Genomic DNA, 17,457 nt, shown 5'->3' with positions numbered 1-17,457 from the left:
CCCGTTTCCGGCTAAATTATTCACAATAAAATGCTCAACTGTTTGTCCTTTCAGCGTGGCAGCTAAGGTAACGCCAGCAAAAAAGTTAAGACTGACAAAAATTGCATATTTTTAAAGTTATAGCGCAAAAATGATATTTTAACCCGCGCGGGGCTGGGGGGGTAAATTTTACCCCCCCCTCACGAATTTTTGCAATATCTCAAAAACGGCGGCGCGCAGCGCCGCCAAACTTTCAGTACCTTTTCTTACATCAATTTGACACCTTCCCTGAAAATTTGAGCGAAATCCGTCGGAAAATTTTTGAGAAATTGACGTTTTAGTGACGTCATGTTCGCCATTTTCACCTCAAAACCGGCAAAAGTTCAAACGCCGCTAACATCTTCATTTTTAAAGGAATCAAGACGTAACAAAAAAGGATATACGTAATTTTACTTTGTCTATCAAATGGCTATCTCGGTTTTTTGAAAATCTTGGATTTCGGCCCAAATTTTTTCAAAAAACTGACTTTTTTGGGAAAATAGCTATAAAATCCAAAATTTTGAGTGTATCGAAAAAACCGGAATATATGTCAGAGAAGTGGTCTATGTGCACCTACATACCAAGTTTTAGAAGAATCGGTTCAAAAATGTGGGAGTTATTCAAAATTGTATGACGTCACGACACACAAAAATTTTGAAAAATGACTTTTTTGGAAGTTCTAGACCTCGTACGGAAACAAAAATAGCACCATTCGATTCGCCGTGAAAAACTGCATCAGATAGACACCTTTTTAGGCCTTAACAACCAACTTCAAAATTTGACCTCACTTGACCTGACCTTGACCTGACCTCGACCTGAAATTCATCCAGAGGTGGTCCATATCACTTATTGAGTGTGCCTATTGAATTCTATGAGTAAAATGACCCATAAAACATGTGTCGCACATGCCCTTTTCTATATTTTGTTTTTGGTGACCTGACCTGACCTGACCTGACCTTGACCTTGACCTCTGAATGATATTGTATGTAACGAATATTGTCTTGGTAGCCTAAGAACACGTTTTGGGCGATCAGTCTCAGTCCATGACTCCATTCTTCGGCAACTACGGTGCAAGGCCGATACTGTAGGAACTTGCAATTTGTACCCTTGACCTGACCTTGACCTTGACCTCAAACTTAAAATTAAGTACATGTTTTTAGTTGTTCGTGATGAGATCTTTCGATTGGCGTTTGAATTTTCCAAATCGGACCATTAGTTCGGGAGATAACAGGGGGGTAAAATTTACCCCCCCCCCCCAGCCCCGCGCGTTCGGCTGGAGACCCCAGCCCCGCGCGGGTTAAGGGTTTTTAGCTAAAAAGTGAGATATGTTGCACTGTTAATGTTAAACCATACAGTACTAATATTTATACGAATGTTATGTAAGGACCGTTTAAGTGTTTGTAGTGAGGGGTGACGAGGCAGGCTGGCTTAAGTATGACATTTTTTCGAATATCGCTGTTCTAAAATAAAAATTAGCACATTGGGGTAACCCCGGGCGAGTGGCCAAGCTTTCCCCCAACCGAGAGCAATGCCACTAAACCACTGTTTCCATGAGATAATAGGTACTGAGCAGGTTTGGTTTACACCTAGATCAAAGATAAATTTCGAAAATAAACATGTTATCATAGACAAAGCCAGTCATGTCACGTAAGGTCAACTAGGGTCAAACTACGTTTTTGCAGATAACGCGACAGACAATGAAGCTAGAGCTTCAAAAATAGTGTTGTTGTGTTCTTCTTCATCAGCCGAGTCGAATGATAGGGGAGAGTGGGGAAAGATGCCCAGGGTTTTACTATGTCATATATTATTCGAAAATGACGATCGGAAAGCAAAAACTTCGAGGTTCAACGGAAGCCGACATCATTTTTCTCCAAAAATATCACACTTTCGCGCCTGAAATATGATAACTTTTTTGCTATTAACCCGCGCCCCGTAGGGCTACCGGCGAACCCTACCACCCGTAGGGGGGGGGGGCGTTTCGGCACCCCCCTAAGATCTCGGAAAGTTACCGGCCGATTTTCAAAATTCAAACGGCGTTCGATAGCCCCACCCGGGAACTACCTTGTGACCAAATTTCATTGACCTAGGTCAAACCGATGACGTCACAGGTCAGGTCAAAGGTCAGATTTTCACCGTTCACAGGCAATTCAAGAAATGTGCTGTGAAAGCGAGTAAATTGGTAATTTATTGAAAACCATCGATGGTACATTGTTCGTCAAACACATACTTTGCTATCTGAGGTCACTGATACCAGGTCAGGTCACAGCGAGGTCAGGTCACCGGGGGTCACAATATGAATGTGTCGTGTGATACATGTTTTATGGTCCATTTTACATGACAAATGCGATTATGTGGGTTAGGCAGCCTTTGGGGCCAGCCTAGGTCACGTTTTTGTGAAGGTCAGGTCAAGGTCAGGTCAAATTAGGTCAAATTTCAAAGTTGATATTTTTGCATTAAATGGGTATCGATTCGATGCAGTTTGTCACGGGGAGTCTAATGGTGGTCTTCGTTTTGCTCTACGAGTTCTAGAATCGCCAAAAATTGAGTTTGAAAATTTGACGTCATCATTTTTGAACAGTTTTTTTCGCTATAACTTGGCCAAAAAACGAGGTATCGATCTGAAATTTGGTATGCAGATAGAAGACGGTAGGCACTATCACATATATTCCGGTTTTTTTGAAACGCAAAAAACTTTTTGGATTTTTTGGCGAATATATCCAAAAAAAATGCGTTTTTGATTTTTGGGGGTCAAAACTCAAAAATTTCAAAAATTCGAGATAGCAGTTTTGTAGCCATGTCAATTCTACACCTTTTATGTCTTGATCATTTTTCTGTATCTTCAAATCTGTAGTCCTGACAGGTCTTCTCGCGAAGGTCTTTTTTCGGTCGAAAATGACAGAACATGACGTCACTCTGACGTCATTTGTGGCCAACCTATCATAGCCTCTGGAAAAATTTTTGGTCACAATGTGTAAAATTGATGCCCGGAGAGGTCCTGAAAGTTTGGTGGCGATATCTCCAGCCGTTTAGGAGATATCGACCGAAAAGGACAGGGGGGCCGTTTCGGCCCCCCCTACGGGGCGCGGGTTAAGCATTTTCCTGAATAAGTGAAAGGGGGCATCTTACCCCACAGGGTGGGAAAGACGCCCCCTGGCGTTGGGAAAGATGCCCCCTGCACTATAAGTGACATAAATGGGCACGTGAATCGCCTGAACGAATCAGTAGTCCCTTCGAGCCTGCAGTAGACATCAAACGTCATCGTAAGGGCCCTCAAAAGTAGTCGTAAGGGGCTTCAGAGGTCATCGTTAGGGCCATCATAGTCCAGCGCGGCCAAACAAGCCTCCGTGGTGGCGTTCGGAGACCACTGTGGGGCCCTTATAGGTATTTATGATGCTTGGGGGCCCTCAAGCCCATCGTGGGGACCCCAGATGCCAGCGCGGCCCGTGGAGCCAACGTGGGAGCCCTCAAAGGATGTCGTGAGGGGCCCTGGAGCCAATAATGGGGCCCACAGAGGCCGTCGTGAGGGCTCAGAGTCAGATGCCGCCCCAAAAGTCGCTGTGTGGGCCGAGAGACCGGCATGGGGAGCACCCGACCGTACTGGACTCTCAATAGTACCAGATCGGCTTTTGTGTCTCATCACAAGTATGTAATAAATGATTTGACGGGCTGCTTGAAGGACAGCCTACAGATTTAGGGGGCGTCTTTCCCCATCAGGACAGGGGGCATCTTACCCCAAGGTACCGAAGTAACATTAAATCAGCACAATTTGTTAGCCATAAAACTACACCCTGAAACAAACTGTTTGGGACACAGTACACGCATGTTAATGTATCACGACTATAACAAGAGAGGCAAAAATTATCTATCTTCTTTGATATTTACAATGTTTTGACACCAAAATATTTTTTAAAAGCAGCAAATAAAAAACATGCAATCACCAGCCAGCCGTTGCCCAACTGAGCTTCGCAAATTTTTGTGCAGTTAACAAGGCAGGCTTCCGCTTTACGTTATGAACATTAATTTCCAGGTTCGATTCATTGTTTCGCCGCTAGAGGGGGTGGGGCGTCTTTCCCACCCTGGGCATCTTACCCCACTCTCCCCTATGCAATATGATGCATTAAGGTAAAAAGAAAAATAAATTTTAAGGAATTTTGAAATACACATTTTTTGTCAATTTTGCATCACGATTTTCATCGACCTGTACTGTACATGTAGTAGACGCTAGCTAAAATACCAGTTATGACATAAACTCTAAGATGTCCAGAGCTAATCAGTACCTTAATATTTCACTTTCCGTTAATATTTGGAAAGGTTTCATCAACTCGTTGTAGGTAAAGCGCTGGGGAGGTGGCCGGCGTTACCCCTATGCCGGGCTTACCCCAGAAAAATCATCACTGTTTTAAAACTCGATTTTCTCAACCTTATACTTATTCCACGAAACCGAATTTTTGGGAAAACACGGCCAATGAACTTAGCTAGCTAGCAGGATATCAACATTTTATACACTGTAAAAAATATTGACGAGCTATGTGTCAAAACAAGGGTTTCGAAACAGTCGCCAGGTTGTCAATGCTTCCGGTACCTACCACTTGACTAGTTACCGCTTAGTTAGCTTATAGGATGAGAACTATCCAGATCGTTATGATCCGGTATTGTAATGATACCCTAGGTGTACCTTTGTTTTGAAGTGCTGAATTAACTATCAAGGTTGTTTGACGTTTGTTTTCGCCTCAATCCGAAACGAGGAAGACCCTCATCAAATTATTAGGTGAAAGCCAGCCTCAGGATGATCAAAATACTAGGGGTATTTTTGTCATAGTAATCTGTGAAGGGTGCGGAACAAGCCGTAGCAATGCACTCGTCACTAAACCAGCCTGAGATTATTCGCCAGGTAGCTGCTGCGTTTCCCTACTTGCTGAATCATGTTTGCAACTTTCCATTTCCAGACACTTTTTACGGCAAATAAATTGTTGGGTTATTTGGAAGGTGAATGACAATTTTATTTCTATAAGTCAATACATTTGTATTTCCGATTGCCCTAAAACTTTTTTTTTAATCGTTTGCGGTAGGTTTTTATTGTTCGCAATAAAGTTGCGCACCTGTGAATCCTTCACTTAATGCGTTCCCGGCTTCCCGGCGCCAGTATAGAGTTGCGCCCCGTGTGCCGTGCCGCGTTCGGTCGGGGGTGCGCGCGTCTGTGAAGTGCGAGTGTTTATCACTGGGCAAACCTGTATCGTTTCCATTTGTGCAGTGTCTAGTTATGAAGAATTGCTTGCCGATATATGACCTGCAGTGATCGACGTTCTGATTCAATAACTTGCCATAAGCCATTATTCTCAACCAAATCGCGCAGAGACGTTTGCAAAGTTGTCGGGGGGGGGGGGGACAAGAGCGATTTTAAATGAATTGCTCTCCATGCAGTGCAATAGGACTTAGGTTTAATTTTTCGAAAATTGTGGAGCCGCCCCCGGTGTCCAGCCTGGCCAACTCTCTCAAGAACCGACAGCTAACGGAACACTGAAGTTTCACTACGACGATTTCCGCCAAAGTTATGAAGAAAAGGCAAGTGCAAGAAGTACAAAACTTCTCTTGGTAATCAAAACTTAGGTTTGGCAAATTCCAAACCCTAAGTCACTACAACTGTGGATATAAATAAGCTGGTTATTGACGGCCAAGCTCTGGCCAATCTGAGGTTCAGACCTATCATCAAGTTCATGAGGCAGCTGCGGTTGGGCGGCTCACGGGCTCCACTGCATAGGCTCAGACAGATACTCTACAAAATGTCTTCTGTGTTCTTAGGTTCAGATCTATCGATAGGTATGTGCATGCTTCTGATTCGATTGATAACTGTAAACGGGCGCTGGAAGTGAAAGGTTCGCTTGATATACGAAAGGTGCATTGCAAGAAAGCACATTATTTCAGAAATACACTTTCATTTTATCTTGAGCGTTTTTGGAATGGGCCGGATGAATTCGTCATCAAACTGGTAAGGGATTTCGTTTGAAGACCACCGATATTTAATAATATGATGGTCTTCAAACGAATTCGCTGGCAAATTCGATGACTGGATTGGGCGGGTTCCGGACAAAAAGTCAAATGATAAAAGGTAAAAGGATGATTAGTCAACAGACATTACGTCAAAAGCACGAAGTCAAAAATCTTAAAAGTCAACAGGTAAAAGGTCAACAAAGAGGAAAGTCAAAAGTCAAAAAGTCAAAAAGGATAAAACGTCAAAAGATAAAAAGTGAAATTGCCAAAAAGTCAATGAACAAAAAGCCAACTAGCATAGAAGTCAAAAGACAAAAAGTCAAATGGACATAAGGTCAAAAGACAAAAAGTAAAAACGGCAAAAAGTCAAATTGCCAAAAAGTAAAAAGAACAAAAGTCGAAAGACAAAAAGTGAACAGGACATAAAGTCAAAATCCAAAAAAACCAAAAGGACAGAAAGTCAAAAGGACAAAAAGTCAAAAAACAACAAGTCAACCGGGCATGAAGTCAAAATAAAAAGTCAAAAGTTCAAAAAGTCAAAAAGACATATAGTCAAAGTCCAAAAAGTCAAAAGGACAAAAAATCAAAGGGACAAAAAGTCAAAAGGACAACAAGTGAAGAGGACAAAGGTCAAAAGACGAAAAGTCAATAGAACATAAAGTCAAATTACGAAAAAATCCAAAGGACAAAAAGCCAAAATCCAAAAACTCAAAAGGACAAGTCAAAGAGACAAAGTCAATGACACCTGGATCATCAGTCATTACATAGGTACATGAGATAACATTTACAAACAGCTGTACACAATTAAGCAGGATGCTGTACAATATAACCTGCATCGTTGGACATTGAAGCGAGACTGCCTCCATTGCGCGACTGATGGGGATTCCCATGGCCCGCAACCGCGACTCAGCTGGTCACACGGGCATGCTTGGCTGAAATCTGACACACATCCGTTGACACGTGCTAGGTGGGAGCTCGCTCGCATCGTAAGGTTGTCATGAGGCAGCGTTACATGATCCTTCGAGACAACTGACTGTCCCAGGCGCAGTTTATTGGAATTATTTCAACAAATATAGTAGCCCGGAATGTTATCGATACGAAAAGTTTCGCTTGTTCAAATTTCCTATATTGTGTAGGGAGACGTTTCTCATCAATTGATTCCGTCACGGGTTCTATTAGCGATTTCACACTTTTATTATAGTTCAAGCGTATTGTATGGTACACTCGGGGGCAGATTGATGTTCCACAACTCCTTATCCACCGGGTTCCTATGGCTCAGCATTGGCAGCAGCCGCCTGGTACCGGTAGACTGTGCCGCTTCACTTACTTGTCAAGCGGCACAGCCTACCCAGTACCCACACCGTATGCCACCGGTCTGGGTCGGTGGCTGTAAGGCGATGTGGGCCGCCTGTGACGTCAGCGCAGCGGTGAGGGCCGAGCCCGGAGGCATGGCTCGGGTCGGCGCGGCGCGGCGGCTGGCGAGGGCTGGGGAGTGACTTTTTTTTTTGACGTTTGAGTGACGTTTTGACTTTTCATCCGGGAATCGTATCACACGACACTTTCATATTGTGACCCCGGTGACCTGACCTCGCTGTGACCTGACCTGGTATCAGTGACCTCAGGTAGCAAAGTATGTGTTTGACGAACAAGGTACCATCGATGGTTTTCAATGAATTACCAATTTACTCGATTTCACAACACATTTCTTGAAATGCCTGTGAATGGTGAAAATCTTACCTTTGACCTGACCTGTGACGTCATCGGTTTGACCTAGGTCAATGAAATTTGGTCACAAGGTAGTTCCCGGCTGGGGCTATCGAACGCCGTTTGAATTTTGAAAATCGGCCGGTAACTTTTCGAGATCTTAGGGGGGGCCGAAACGCCCCCCCCCCTACGGGTGGTAGGGTCCGCCGGTAGCCCTACGGGGCACGGGTTAACGCAGCCCCACAATAAAAAATACAAAGATAATATAAACTGTTACGCCGGTACGGCATGTGGTAAATCTCTTCCCAACCTTGGGCTGTGAAAATGCAGTTTTATTCACCTCGGTTTTTTCTACGGACCTCGTACCTACCGGCACTCGGTCCTCCGCACAAAAACCTCGGTGAATAAAACGCATTTTCCCAGCCCCGGTCGGGAATATATATTCCCAAATGCACGTGCTAATGTTAAAGGGATATCTCGGCATGTGGTAAAATTAATTTCTTGCAAGTTTTAAGCTAAAAACTTTGAAGTGTTTGTGAAAAAGCAATTGGCTTTCTCATAATACCGATTGTGGCAGTTGTTATTTACATGCAAAGCCGCGACCTTAATTAAATCTGACAATATTATTCAGACATAGCGGTAAACGAGCTGAATGTTGTGTTAGGTTAGGCTCTTTCGGTCGATTTCAGAGTGGGAAGGATGACAGGAATTAGGGGGAGACAGGGGGCCTTGGCGGGAGTCCTGGACCTCATGCTCCGCTGGGGCCGAGCCTATCACGTGGGATGTAACGGAAGTTAGCCCACATTCAGCCCACATTCGGCCCAGCCCAGATTGGGGCTGCCAAATATAGGGAAAAATCTAGAAATCTAGGGAAAAATCTAAAAACCGTTTTACGCCTAAACAGCTGGACGAAACTGAAAAATAAGACCACCATTTGAAAGATCTCTTCACCCCGGACCTAATGATATGGTTAAATACCGGATCAATTTAACCAAAAGCATGATTTAACCAGGATGAAAATTTTCGGTCAATGGGGCGGCCCCTACGATTTTCTTCAAAATCGGCATGGTGATACTACAGGCCGAGATGATCAATCTGGCTGAAGAAACCCCTATGGGCATTGAAATCTATGGGGTAAAAACGCCCTTGGAAAGTTTTACCCACGCATTTCTGGCAAGACTATCGCACGCATCCCCCCAATATGGGTATCACATGAAAGCCCATGAAAACCAAAACAAAATGGTGGGGTAAAATTTACCCATTACCCCATCCAGGGTAAAGTTTACCCAAGATGAAAATTTTCGGTCAATGGGACGGCCCCTACGATTTTCTTCAAAATCGGCATGGTGATACTACAGGCCGAGATGATCAATCTGGCTGAAGAAACCCCTATGGGCATTGAAATCTATGGGGTAAAAACGCCCTTGGAAAGTTTTACCCACGCATTTCAGGCAAGTGTATCGCACGCATCCCCCCAATATGGGTATCACATGAAAGCCCATGAAAACCCAAACAAAATGGTGGGGTAAAATTTACCCATTACCCCATCCAGGGTAAAGTTTACCCAAGATGAAAATTTTCGGTCAATGGGGCGGCCCCTACGATTTTCTTCAAAATCGGCATGGTGATACTACAGGCCGAGATGATCAATCTGGCTGAAGAAACCCCTATGGGCATTGAAATCTATGGGGTAAAAACGCCCTTGGAAAGTTTTACCCACGCATTTCTGGCAAGTGTATCGCACGCATCCCCCCAATATGGGTATGATATGAAAGCCCATGAAAACCCAAACAAAATGGTGGGGTAAAATTTACCCATTACCCCATCCAGGGTAAAGTTTACCCAAGATGAAAATTTTCGGTCAATGGGGCGGCCCCTACGATTTTCTTCAAAATCGGCATGGTGATACTACAGGCCGAGATGATCAATCTGGCTGAAGAAACCCCTATGGGCATTGAAACCTATGGGGTAAAAATGCCCTTGGAAAGTTTTACCCACGCATTTCTGGCAAGTGTATCGCACGCATCCCCCCAATATGGGTATCATATGAAAGCCCATGAAAACCCAAACAAAATGGTGGGGTAAAATTTACCCATTACCCCGTCCAGGGTAAAGTTAACCTAAGATGAAAATTTTCGGTCAATGGGGCGGTATTACCCATTACCCTGGATGGGGTAATGGGTAAATTTTACCCCACCATTTTGTTTGGGTTTTCATGGGCTTTCATATGTTACCCATATTGGGGGGATGCATGCGATAGTCTTGCCAGAAATGCGTGGGTAAAACTTTCCAAGGGCGTTTTTACCCCATAGATTTCAATGCCCATAAGGGTTTCTTCAGCCAGATTGATCATCTCGGCCTGTAGTATCACCATGCCGATTTTGAAGAAAATCGTAGGGGCCGCCCCATTGACCAAAAATTTTCATCTTGGGTAAACTTTACCCTGGATGGGGTAGTGGGTACATTTTACCCCACCATTTTGTTTGGGTTGTCATGGGCTTTCATATGATACCCATATTGGGGGGATGCGTGCGATAGTCTTGCCAGAAATGCGTGGGTAAAACTTTTCAAGGGCGTTTTTACCCCATAGATTTCAATGCCCATAGGGGTTTCTTCAGCCAGATTGGTCATCTGGGCCTGTAGTATCACCATGCCGATTTTGAAGAAAATCGTAGGGGCCGCCCCATTGACCGAAAATTTTCATCTTGGGTTAACTTTACCCTGGATGGGGTAATGGGTAAATTTTACCCCACCATTTTGTTTGGGTTTTCATGGGCTTTCATATGATACCCATATTGGGGGGATGCGTGCGATAGTCTTGCCAGAAATGCGTGGGTAAAACTTTCCAAGGGCGTTTTTACCCCATAGATTTCAATGCCCATAGGGGTTTCTTCAGCCAGATTGGTCATCTCGGCCTGCAGTATCACCATGCCGATTTTGAAGAAAATCGTAGGGGCCGCCCAATTGACCGAAAATTTTCATCTTGGGTAAACTTAAACCTGGATGGGGTAATGGGTAAATTTTACCCCACCATTTTGTTTGGGTTTTCATGGGCTTTCATATGATACCCATATTGGGGGATGCGTGCGATAGTCTTGCCAGAAATGCGTGGGTAAAACTTTCCAAGGGCGTTTTTACCCCATAGATTTCAATGCCCATAGGGGTTTCTTCAGCCAGATTGGTCATCTGGGCCTGCATTATCACCATGCCGATTTTGAAGAAAATCGTAGGGGCCGCCCCATTGACCGAAAATTTTCATCTTGGGTAAACTTAACCCGCGCACCGACGGGGGTCTGCGCCAACTTAGTACCGACGGGGGGGGGGGGCGGATGACCGCCCCCCCCTGAGATCTCGAGAACGAAGCAAGATAGCGACAAGCGGTAAACGGCATCGGATACGCACGGTCAAGATCTACAATTTTTACTAAGGTCATTTTCAGGTCAGGTCAAAGATGACGTCACAGGGGTCGAAAAAGTCAAAATGGCGGCGCTAAATATGGAGAGAGTTTTTCTCAAATAACTTTCGAATTAGTCAAGATAGGAACAAACTAAGGGCATCATCGTGATCCTCTCGTCAATCCGCATCGAATGATATATATGTTGACCTCGAAAGGTCAAGGTCAAAGGTTGACCTCAGGTCACGTGACCTCGAGGTCATCATGTATATCATTCGATGCGTCTTGACGAGCTGAACACAATGAGACCATCCACGCGTCTGTATCTTGTTCCTGTACGGAGTTATTGGCCAAAAACCTTTGGTGACCTTTGATGACGTCACATGACCTCACAGCTGCCCAACAGCAAAACAGACCTCAAGGTAGTGAAGGTTGATCGTATATGAAGTCATGTATGGTATATGGGGCCATTCCGACCCGTTTTAGTGGTAAAAACAGGGAGTTGATTTTTCCCCCATTGACTTATAATGGGGAGGTCGCGAAATTGACCTGACCTTAGGTCACCGATATCAAAATTCCGAGATATACAAATTGTAGCTACTAATGACCTTATAACACCCTGCGACTTTCAAAGGCCTCCGACATCTACTGTAGCTCTGGCACGGTGACAAAGTTGCAAAAAAGTGACTTGAGGTTGGGTCATTCAAAGTGACCTGGTGACCTGACCTTGAAAGGTAGGAGGTTCAAACTTGCACACCATGTGTAAAATTGATAAGGGAATAGTAATACCAAATTTCGCGGCGCTACGCGCCGCGGTTTTCCCGCTATTCGCGAAAAACCTCAGGGGGGGGGCGGATATCCGCCCCCCCGTCGGTGCGCGGGTTAAACCTGGATGGGGTAATGGGTAAATTTTACCCCACCATTTTGTTTGGGTTGTCATTGGCTTTCATATGATACCCATATTGGGGGGATGCGTGCGATAGTCTTGCCAGAAATGCGTGGGTAAAACTTTCCAAGGGCGTTTTTACCCCATAGATTTCAATGCCCATAGGGGTTTCTTCAGCCAGATTGGTCATCTGGGCCTGTAATATCACCATGCCGATTTTGAAGAAAATCGTAGGGGCCGCCCCATTGACCGAAAATTTTCATCTTGGGTAAACTTTACCCTGGATTGGGTAATGGGTAAATTTAACCCCACCATTTTGTTTGGGTTTTCATGGGCTTTCATATGATACCCATATTGGGGGGATGCGTGCGATAGTCTTGCCAGAAATGCGTGGGTAAAACTTTCCAAGGGCGTTTTTACCCCATAGATTTCAATGCCCATAGGGGTTTCTTCAGCCAGATTGATCATCTCGGCCTGTAGTATCACCATGCCGATTTTGAAGAAAATCGTAGGGGCCGCCCCATTGACCGAAAATTTTCATCTTGGGTAAACTTTACCCTGGATGGGGTAATGGGTAAATTTTACCCCACCATTTTGTTTGGGTTGTCATGGGCTTTCATATGATACCCATATTGGGGGGATGCGTGCGATAGTCTTGCCAGAAATGCGTGGGTAAAACTTTTCAAGGGCATTTTTACCCCATAGATTTCAATGCCCATAGGGGTTTCTTCAGCCAGATTGGTCATCTGGGCCTGTAGTATCACCATGCCGATTTTGAAGAAAATCGTAGGGGCCGCCCCATTGACCGAAAATTTTCATCTTGGGTAAACTTTACCCTGGATGGGGTAATGGGTAAATTTTACCCCACCATTTTGTTTGGGTTTTCATGGGCTTTCATATGATACCCATATTGGGGGGATGCGTGCGATAGTCTTGCCAGAAATGCGTGGGTAAAACTTTCCAAGGGCGTTTTTACCCCATAGATTTCAATGCCCATAGGGGTTTCTTCAGCCAGATTGGTCACCTGGACCTGTAGTATCACCATGCCGATTTTGAAGAAAATCGTAGGGGCCGCCCCATTGACCGAAAATTTTCATCTTGGGTAAACTTTACCCTGGATGGGGTAATGGGTAAATTTTACCCCACCATTTTGTTTGGGTTTTCATGGGCTTTCATATGATACCCATATTGGGGGGATGCGTGCGATAGTCTTGCCAGAAATGCGTGGGTAAAACTTTCCAAGGGCGTTTTTACCCCATAGATTTCAATGCCCATAGGGGTTTCTTCAGCCAGATTGATCATCTCGGCCTGTAGTATCACCATGCCGATTTTGAAGAAAATCGTAGGGGCCGCCCCATTGACCGAAAATTTTCATCTTGGGTAAACTTTACCCTGGATGGGGTAATGGGTAAATTTTACCCCACCATTTTGTTTGGGTTGTCATGGGCTTTCATATGATACCCATATTGGGGGGATGCGTGCGATAGTCTTGCCAGAAATGCGTGGGTAAAACTTTTCAAGGGCATTTTTACCCCATAGATTTCAATGCCCATAGGGGTTTCTTCAGCCAGATTGGTCATCTGGGCCTGTAGTATCACCATGCCGATTTTGAAGAAAATCGTAGGGGCCGCCCCATTGACCGAAAATTTTCATCTTGGGTAAACTTTACCCTGGATGGGGTAATGGGTAAATTTTACCCCACCATTTTGTTTGGGTTTTCATGGACTTTCATATGATACCCATATTGGGGGGATGCGTGCGATAGTCTTGCCAGAAATGCGTGGGTAAAACTTTCCAAGGGCGTTTTTACCCCATAGATTTCAATGCCCATAGGGGTTTCTTCAGCCAGATTGGTCACCTGGGCCTGTAGTATCACCATGCCGATTTTGAAGAAAATCGTAGGGGCCGCCCCATTGACCGAAAATTTTCATCTTGGGTAAACTTTACCCTGGATGGGGTAATGGGTAAATTTTACCCCACCATTTTGTTTGGGTTTTCATGGGCTTTCATATGATACCCATATTGGGGGGATGCGTGCGATAGTCTTGCCAGAAATGCGTGGGTAAAACTTTCCAAGGGCGTTTTTACCCCATAGATTTCAATGCCCATAGGGGTTTCTTCAGCCAGATTGGTCATCTGGGCCTGTAGTATCACCATGCCGATTTTGAAGAAAATCGTAGGGGCCGCCCCATTGACCGAAAATTTTCATCTTGGGTAAACTTTACCCTGGATGGGGTAATGGGTAAATTTTACCCCACCATTTTGTTTGGGTTTTCATGGGCTTTCATATGATACCCATATTGGGGGGATGCGTGCGATAGTCTTGCCAGAAATGCGTGGGTAAAACTTTCCAAGGGCGTTTTTACCCCATAGATTTCAATGCCCATAGGGGTTTCTTCAGCCAGATTGATCATCTCGGCCTGTAGTATCACCATGCCGATTTTGAAGAAAATCGTAGGGGCCGCCCCATTGACCGAAAATTTTCATCTTGGGTAAACTTTACCCTGGATGGGGTAATGGGTAAATTTTACCCCACCATTTTGTTTGAGTTTTCATGGGCTTTCATATGATACCCATATTGGGGGGATGCGTGCGATAGTCTTGCCAGAAATGCGTGGGTAAAACTTTCCAAGGGCGTTTTTACCCCATAGATTTCAATGCCCATAGGGGTTTCTTCAGCCAGATTGATCATCTCGACCTGTAGTATCACCATGCCGATTTTGAAGAAAATCGTAGGGGCCGCCCCATTGACCGAAAATTTTCATCTTGGGTAAACTTTAGCCTGGATGGGGTAATGGGTAAATTTTACCCCACCATTTTGTTTGGGTTTTCATGGGCTTTCATATGATACCCATATTGGGGGGATGCGTGCGATAGTCTTGCCAGAAATGCGTGGGTAAAACTTTCCAAGGGCGTTTTTACCCCATAGATTTCAATGCCCATAGGGGTTTCTTCAGCCAGATTGGTCACCTGGGCCTGTAGTATCACCATGCCGATTTTGAAGAAAATCGTAGGGGCCGCCCCATTGACCGAAAATTTTCATCTTGGGTAAACTTTACCCTGGATGGGGTAATGTGTAAATTTTACCCCACCATTTTGTTTGGGTTTTCATGGGCTTTCATATGATACCCATATTGGGGGGATGCGTGCGATAGTCTTGCCAGAAATGCGTGGGTAAAACTTTCCAAGGGCGTTTTTACCCCATAGATTTCAATGCCCATAGGGGTTTCTTCAGCCAGATTGGTCATCTGGGCCTGTAGTATCACCATGCCGATTTTGAAGAAAATCGTAGGGGCCGCCCCATTGACCGAAAATTTTCATCTTGGGTAAACTTTACCCTGGATGGGGTAATGGGTAAATTTTACCCCACCATTTTGTTTGGGTTTTCATGGGCTTTCATATGATACCCATATTGGGGGGATGCGTGCGATAGTCTTGCCAGAAATGCGTGGGTAAAACTTTCCAAGGGCGTTTTTACCCCATAGATTTCAATGCCCATAGGGGTTTCTTCAGCCAGATTGGTCATCTGGGCCTGTAGTATCACCATGCCGATTTTGAAGAAAATCGTAGGGGCCGCCCCATTGACCGAAAATTTCCATCTTGGGTAAACTTTACCCTGGATGGGGTAATGGGTAAATTTTACCCCACCATTTTGTTTGGGTTTTCATGGGCTTTCATATGATACCCATATTGGGGGGATGCGTGCGATAGTCTTGCCAGAAATGCGGGGGTAAAACTTTCCAAGGGCGTTTTTACCCCATAGATTTCAATGCCCATAGGGGTTTCTTCAGCCAGATTGGTCATCTGGGCCTGTAGTATCACCATGCCGATTTTGAAGAAAATCGTAGGGGCCGCCCCATTGACCGAAAATTTTCATCCTGGTTAAATCATGCTTTTGGTTAAATTGATCCGGTATTTAACCATATCATTAGGTCCGGGGTGAAGAGATCTTTCAAATGGTGGTCTTATTTTTCAGTTTCGTCCAGCCGTTTAGGCGTAAAACGGTTTTTAGATTTTTCCCTAGATTTCTAGATTTTTCCCTAGATTTCTAGATTTTTCCCTAGATTTGGCAGCCCCAATCTGGGCTGGGCCGAATGTGGGCTGAATGTGGGCTAACTTCCGTTACATTCACGTGGGTTGGATTGCCCTGACACATGGATAGCCCTGGGCGGTGTTTCACGCCTCCGCTCTGCAGCACGCTGCGCTGCGCTGCTGCATTGTTGCGGCGGTTGATATGAATTCGGCTCCACGCTATCGTTGCGAGCTTCCGAGTCTGTTGATGTTTCCATGGACATTGGAAACCCAATGCACCGGTGCGCGCAACGCACCCTGCCCAAGCAAAATTTTACCATCGATGACCTCTGGTGACATGACTCTGGCTCTGACCCGATCTAAAATTGGTTGAAGTATTTTTTCTTCTTTTTGCTACTTTTGTCGCTACTTCGAATACCACTTAAATGCCCAAAGCTAAGTTATAAGAATGATGCTCAATCCCCATTTCCCCTCGCAGCAGGGCGTGAGGGTCTAGGCATTTCTGTGGGGCACTGGCTAACAATGACTATCTCATAATCATTGTGGCCATGAACATCTACTACTATTCTTTAACACCGTTTCGCTGCGCTGAGCGGTGGCCGTCCCGTTTGTTGGATTCTACAGCTGGCTGGTGGAAAGCGTTACCGGCCGCCCGTCCACCGCCCGCGGGCCGGACCGAGCGGTCCCGCTGACCCTACCCGACCTGAGCCCGGCGCGATATGGGACAGGCAGACGCACAGTGATGCAAATGGGGTTCACGAGTGGCCATAAATACCAAAAAGTCAAGTTTACCAAACCGAGTAAATCGCTATATGGCTAACCAAAGAAATGTTTGGCGCATCTGAATTCACATAGTTTTCATATTTTTGTCAAAACCGGCCTCGTGTATGATTGTCAGAAGTCGTGACATTTTCTATGTCGTAAAATGACTGTCAGATACTCGCAACTTCAAACGCCGCTAGCGTGCGTTCATTTCATACAAATGACAAAAATTATACATGGCAATGATCCCTAAAGCCTGCTGCTTCTAATGCCGGGTCACAAAAAGCCGCATCTTTTTTGGTTTGGCGGTGATCTAATCATTTGTCATCATGTTGTAATCGCAATTTTTTACTAAGAAATATTTGCTTTCGTTTCACCTACAGCAGTTAACACAGTGTGTGCCCGTTAGTGCACCATACCATATCATTCCCTAACCATTTCTGAGTCACACTGCGAAAGAATTAAGGCGCTAGCACAGGGCAGACCGGCGCTATTGAAGTTTTTGTCCGGCGCGGTCGGGTGTCGCGGTCGGGGCAGATTGTTTTCACCGCGGATCGTAATTTCGACAGACGTTTAACTTTGAACTGCTATAAGTAGGTCAAATATTGACCTTAAGTCAAAAGTAATATGCTCAATCGCGAGATCTTGTCAAGAGCAATCCATTGGTTTTTGT

Source organism: Amphibalanus amphitrite, unplaced genomic scaffold, assembly GCF_019059575.1.
Source record: "Amphibalanus amphitrite isolate SeventyFive unplaced genomic scaffold, NRLGWU_Aamphi_draft 000424F_arrow, whole genome shotgun sequence".
Classification (NCBI taxonomy): domain Eukaryota; kingdom Metazoa; phylum Arthropoda; class Thecostraca; order Balanomorpha; family Balanidae; genus Amphibalanus; species Amphibalanus amphitrite.
The sequence above is the reverse complement of the archived record's forward strand: the minus strand, read 5'-3'. Positions refer to the sequence as shown.